Source organism: Pseudoliparis swirei, chromosome 13 (genome assembly GCF_029220125.1).
Source record: "Pseudoliparis swirei isolate HS2019 ecotype Mariana Trench chromosome 13, NWPU_hadal_v1, whole genome shotgun sequence".
Taxonomy (NCBI): Eukaryota; Metazoa; Chordata; class Actinopteri; order Perciformes; family Liparidae; genus Pseudoliparis; species Pseudoliparis swirei.
In genome coordinates, this window is record NC_079400.1 from 20,081,323 (window position 1) to 20,088,132 (window position 6,810).

The 6,810-nt window shown below is 43.9% G+C and overlaps 1 pseudogene; it reads right to left on the bottom strand.

Moving 5' to 3' along the window:
• Positions 1-2,345: 2,345 nt before the first annotated feature.
• Positions 2,346-3,586, bottom strand: LOC130204050 (inward rectifier potassium channel 16-like; annotated as a pseudogene).
• Between the last annotated feature and the right edge of the window lie 3,224 nt (positions 3,587-6,810).

Genomic DNA, 6,810 nt, shown 5'->3' on the forward strand with positions numbered 1-6,810 from the left:
GAGTCTGTGTGCCGGTCAGAGTCGGTGAATAGAAAGATATAATAATAATAATAAGGGCATCGTCACCGTCCTGCTCTCAGGCCGGAATGATCTCATTAGCGTACGATTGATCTATTTCGGACGTTATAACCGGATTAAACATGCAAATCAAAGCAGCTCGTTCTGAGAAGCTTCTGGTTATTTTGACATGTCTGGTTACTTGACATCAAAGTGACCGACCCGACCCGAGCTTCTGTTCTCTGACCAGAACCGTGACGCACCTCGGGACAGACGAGTGTCCGAGGAAGTGAAGACACACACCAGACTTTTAAACATCACTTTATTTACAGTGTTGACACTGGTATTGTCCTATGAGCCATATTGTTATGATGTTTATGCAAATTCTAAGAATGAAAAAAAGACACAATTAGACAACAAGAGATCATCATAAGATATTCAAGTTAATAAAATACATACGAGTCAATAAAGTTTTGAAATGCGTGACCTCATTGGTAATTACTAAATAAATGTGAATCCTTCACCACAAACTTTAAGAACATTTTACATTTGCATGTTTGTCACATATTGTCATGATTGTACTCACATTAAAGTACATTAGTCGCCCTATGTGAATAAAACATCGCAATATATTAAAAAAAACTCGATATCGATATAGTGCGACACTAGAGGGTTGATTTTTTTATTTTTAATTTATTTATCGATATATTTCCCTTTTTACAATCTAAACTTTAGCGATAGTGAGTAGCGGTCACGTAAAACGAAGGAATACAAATGTAGGAACTTTCTTTTTTTAAACAAGTAAAACAATCCTTCCTTTCACATCATTTATTTTTTTACACTCAAAAAAGTAAAATAAAAAGTTGACAAGAAAATCCCACCACAAGGTCCATTTAAAGGACTTTCAAGGACAATTTTAAGGACTTTTTGAATTTGGAAAACACAGTTGATGAAACCATTTCCCCACGAGTACGATATAAAGTTAAAAAAAATAAAATACACTTAAATATTATTTTTGTCTTGCTTCCCCTCAAATTCACAATCACCATAATCTGAACATTACAATAACCCTATAAATAATTAATTAAACCGTGTCTATATTTAAAATAGCGAGCCTCTGTACATTATAGGTTTTGTATTGTCAAGTCATCCACATGTATTTATCCTCTGTGTGCCAAGTACTGAGCACCCGGAGGCTTGAAATGTACTGCGCTGCTTATTTCTCGCCTCAAATGTATTCAGAGAAACATATTTTATTGTACTTTTCAGCTGTAAAATGAGAAAGTTTGTCACTCGGCCGCCATGTTGAAGACGAGCCATTTGACGTTTTGTTGGCCAGATTCGGTGGATCGGTGGTCCGTCAGACAGCCGGTTAAAGCCGGTAGTGAGTCTACTTGTCCGAGAGGTCAACTGCAGTATTGCTGCTAAGCACTCAGCAGTTCCTCCATGGATTAACGTTATTAAAGGCGTCTGTTTAAGTGTCTGAGAAAGAACCATTCATATTCTCCTTTGGTTCAGCCTGAAGTAACGACTGTGGATACGTTTGTACAGACATTGGTCTCCAGAGGAGGAATCAAACTGTCTTCGCTCTTTTAGCTCCACCATGAGGCTAACAGCGCCATCATCTTGTAAATATATTAAAACAATTCAATAACTTTGGTTCCTTACCTGCAAAATGAATGACATTCCCATCGGCCTCAGCTGTGCTTCGTTTCATAATGTTAACGGGTAAATGTTAGCACGCTAACAAGCCAAACAAGGTAAACAATAGATCTGTTAAAACCTTCACGGAGCCGCTGGTGTGGCCGTGGACTCTTCGAATTGGGAATCTAAGTTTAATGTTTGTAAAACTTTTGCCAATCCTCCCGTCTTTAGCACTGGAAGGTGGAGCTAATTAACGCAGTGCTAGGAGACGTCCGAGGGGCCGCTATGATCTGCAGGGCGATGGCCACAAGACAGCGGAATTCATCGGTAGGCACATTTTGGATAGCGCTCTTAATAGCTGGCTACACATAGCCTAACGCCTGTACTGTTTAAAAAAACCAAGGCTAAGGAACCGCCCTTGAATAGCCTACATGCCGCCTACGTTCTGGTTGAGCGGCTCTCATTGCAATGAATGGGCCAGGCGCTATCTTTCAAGCCTCCAAGGGTTCAGTCTTTGTTATTCAAGACAGATTTCAGCTGAAGTGTCACTGAAAAAAAGATCACATGCTGAGAAACAGAAACCAGAACCCCTTTCTTCCAGTAAATGAGATTCAGTACCAAGCTCAATATTCCTCTTTAGCAGTCAATGGACAATTAACACAGTGTCTTGATGAACGGCGGCCTCAAACATCGTGGTTCTGCTTTTATATTTCTAACTGTGTGAGGTCGTTGGGCAGAGTCAACCTGTCTTGATGTTGATCGTCTGCCTGAGATGTGGAAACGGTCGGTTCGGGGAGACTATCTTTCACCAGCTCCACCGTTACCGTCGGGGCCTTCAGAAGCTTTTCATTGCGCTGCTGTGACCTCGGGGAGGTGCGCGGAGAAGAGCTGTCCGAAAGTCGCGGTGAATGCCGGGGAGAGGGCCGCCACTGCTTCTTGTGCTCGTACTCCTCGGCGCTGACCTCGGGCACCAGCACCTTGGCGGTGTGATTGAACAAGCTGTAATCCACACTGTAGTTCCTCCTGCTGACCCGGATCATCTCCTGGAACAGCTGACCCCAGAGGATTTCGGCGGGGATGTACGAGGTGCGGGTTTGGTGCAGCATACCGGAGGAGTCGTCCGTGTAGGTGAACGACACCACCAGCTCGAAGTCCGCTTTCCGCAGATCCTTCAAGCTCATGTTGTACAGCGGGCTGCCGAGTTCGATCCTGTGGAAGACGGTGGTGGGTGTGACCAGGGTGATGTCCCTCTGCTGGATGACCAGGTCTTCAAACGTCACGTCCATTTTCCCCGTGGCGTGCACCGTGGAGCGGACGATCTGAGCGCGAGCCGCCCCCTCCACCAGGTGATGACTGCGGAAGTCGCCGACTCTCCAGGAAAGACACAGGTAGCTGTCGCGGAGATTTATGACGGCGCAGTTGCTGAAGCCCACCGTCTGCGCCCGCTTCCTGGCCGAGGCCATTTTGGCGACGACGATCCCGATGACGAACGTGTCGATGAAGCAGCTGATGACGTCTTGCACGGTGACGACGATGATGGCGATCATGCAGTTCTCGGACATCCCCGGAAACCGTAGCCGATGGTGGTTTGGGTTTCGAGGGAGAAGAGGAAAGCAGCGGTGAAGCTGCGCACCTCGTACATGCAGGGGTCACTCGTGGTGTTCCTGTGGTCGCCGTGAGCCAGAGCGATCACCCAGTAGAGGATGCCGAAGAAAAGCCAAGACAGGATGTAAGACAGGGCGAAGATCAGGAACATCATCCTCCACCGGATCTCCACCAAGGTGGTGAAGATGTCCGTCACGAACAGCAGCCACTCCTCGGGAACGCGGCGGAACACCACGTTGCAGCTGCCCTCTTTGCGTACGTAGCGGTATTTCTTCGGTTGAGGTCCATTCTCGGTCTTTACGTCGGCGTCGGCGCTCACTGTTGTATATTGTTTATCCATCTTCCAGAGCCTGAAGGGGAAGATAGCAAAGCACATTTAAAAGACTCATCCGCCACCTGGTTTTAATAGAAGGGAATATCGACTTGGGATTTAAGGTGACTCTGCCAGTAGAGGGCGCCAGAGTAGGAAATATTTACTTTGCTTTAAATTGTTTTTAAGCATCGACAAATAAATAAACTCAACGTATAGTCTGACAAGACAAGCACTCTTGTAGTAGTCACCCTTTCTACGGAACTACGGCTAGGTGAAGGTCGTTAGAGCGGTGAAGGTCATGAGAGCAGTGAAGGTCTTTTGACCGATTAAGGTCTTTGGAGCGTTGAAGGTCTCTAGAGCGGTGAAGGTCTTTAGAGCGGTGAAGGTCATGATGGTCAACCATTGCATCACATGCAGAAACTTGACACTAACTTATAGGTTAACTTCTGCACCAATTTAATAAAAACTATAATAGAGAATTTAAAGTAGAAATACCCATTCCTATACACATATTTTTAGTAATTTTCCTGTGGAAGCAAAATGAAGCCTAAGATTGAAGATATTTGGAAAAGAAGCTTAAAAATCTCAGTACAAACCAAATCTTGATAAACCTGTCAATACAAAGACATCTGTTTGAATTACAGAATGTTCTGAACGTCCACAAAGATCATTCAAAATTATCCCAAAAGGCTTTTCCATGTTGCTCTGATGCAGAAAACAGACATCCACCTAAACCACCGCCCGTCTTGCCCATATTCCGACTCTTTATTTTTTTTCCGGATACCATTTCCGGCCGCGGAGTCTTCCAAGTATCAGAAACACTGGAAACCTCCAACCTTTCCCTCCTGTAGCGTCTAATATAAATACATAAAGGGCGGCACTTTGAGTACCAGAACAAGTAATCACTGCGGTGCTTCTTTTGTTTGCTTTAGATTTATTTTTCCATCATTCTTTCATTCACGTTTGTCTTTTGTATTTATTTGATTTATTTGGATTTATACATTCATTGAACAGCAATGTGGGAAAGTTGACCATGCATGGTTTTCTTTTTCCAATACTTATATCACATGGGTGGAGGGGGGGGGGGGCAGTTTTTTGCAGATGCAAAACCAGTTCCTGTGCAATAAACCAAGGACACCTATAGGAAGTGGCTCCTAACAGCTTTAGGAATTATGTAAAAAAAATTCAAAAGACCATTATAGAATAAATCTTTCGACTTAAAAAGCATTTTGTAAGTTTCATTTGAACAGAAAGTGTCGTGCGGTGTTGCCGTGCCACGGTGGATAAGTGGCGTTACCGTCCCTGTAAACACACAGCGCTTTGCTGTTGTCCAAAGCAATGGCCCAAGACCGACTCTTCCCCTCTGGGTGGAGGTCAGAGAACTGTCACCGGGCCGGGGTGGGAAGCGCCGCGGGGCCCAACTGGTCTACGGTTAACGGGGGAATGTGGAGAACTGGAAGGATCAATCACGGCCAAACCACGGAGAGCATCCTCTACGCCCCAGAACCAATGGGGTTTGAATCACCGCTATCTGACTGAGGGAACTGGGCTCGGGTCACAGAGTCCACTTTCCTGTTGGCGGGCTGGCGGCGAACGTCCCCCCCGACTGCCAAGACTGTGAAGCTAGCGCCACGAGGTCAGAGACACGGCGTCCTATTAGCTTCCCGTGATACCCCTCCTAACCGCTCCGGACGAAGGGAGAGGAAAAAGAAGCGAGTGCGGCGCTCAGAGGCCGTCGGTCTGCAGGAATCAGATTAAAGAGTTATCAAAGTTAGCACATCAAAGAGTTCAGCTTTAAGGCATCAACCAATCAGGTGGTTGGGTTCCACCTTTATTTCAAAGACAACAACATTTTATTGCTCCTTTCAACCGTGACAAAGGCAGCACATGCCACTCCTTCCTTTCTTACCTTTCACAATAAAAGCCCGAGACATATAATATTCCCAGGCATATATTTGGCATTGTTTATTCTTCACGTCCCCCGTTGTGGAAAGGTCTTTTTTTGTTTTTTGTTTTTTGGTCAGCTTTGGTCCAGACTGAAATACCTCAACAACTACTGGATGAATTGGCCTAACATTTGTTCTCAAATATTGATCCTGATGATTTTGTTCTTTTCTTAGGTTGATTGTTGTAGTTGTGATTGAACGTTGCATTAACGTGTTGCTACGGTAGCCCAGAAAGGACAAAGCAAACAAAGTCACCAGTGAGAACTATTTTGCATTTTTTTTTCTTTTTTCCGTTGGTGGCAATATACAACGTCACCCCTACATGGCTCCAGATCTTACACACTGCACCTTTAATATTTTTTTTCTTTCTTTGAATTTGGACTGTGATTCACCTCAGACTTTAGAGAGTTGTGTGGGTCATTCTTTGAAAATGTTGTGAAATATTTTGTAACTAAGCAATTAATCGTCCGGTTAATTTCAATTAAACGACATTCAATTTTTTTTACGAATTGCTAAAAAATAAAATATTAAGACGGAAACATAGAAATCCTTAAATTAGTAGATAATGGAACTTTTCAAAGTTTATTTTCAATTACGTTAAAACCAACAAATGCAAAATAGAGTAAATATTTTAAAGTTTTTTCATAATGCGTTAATCCCGCATTAATTCCGCCTAGTCACGGAACACAATAAGGACTCTTCACACATTAATTTAAATAAATGAATAAACGAGTGAAGCCTGAGCTCCTCAAGTGTCTAAACACGTACAAGTGAATTAAAATACTCCCACCGTGGTGCATGTGGTCAGCTAATAAACTCAAGACACAATTTAATCCACTGTTAATTCTAAAAAATGTTAATGTGATGTAACTGTTGTCGAAGTGATTTAGACCATAATCGCATCTGGAGCACCGAGCCACGAAAAGAGTTTTTAATCAACACTGAATGTCTTTTTTTTTTTTTTTTATAGTTCAAGATTCAAAGGAGGAATTTTTCCACCGCTTCGAGTGGACTTGAAATATACGGTATTCTACTGTAATATGTCAGAAATCCTGTTTTTCCCCCCCAAGAAAGTCGTGAGCTGAGCATTGAGAAGCTGATGAAGTTCTGAGTGTTGGTTCCACCCACCGAGCCCGGATGGGCCTCTGTGTTGACCCACTAGGTCGAGCTGTTTTCTCCACAGTGACTCGGCCCTGCGTGGAGGCTTATGACCTGCAACAAGCAGCTGTGTACAAAACAAAACGTTCACCAAGAACAACCGCCCGGCAGCCACAACACGGCCTGACCTTCGCCGTAAAGTTTCCA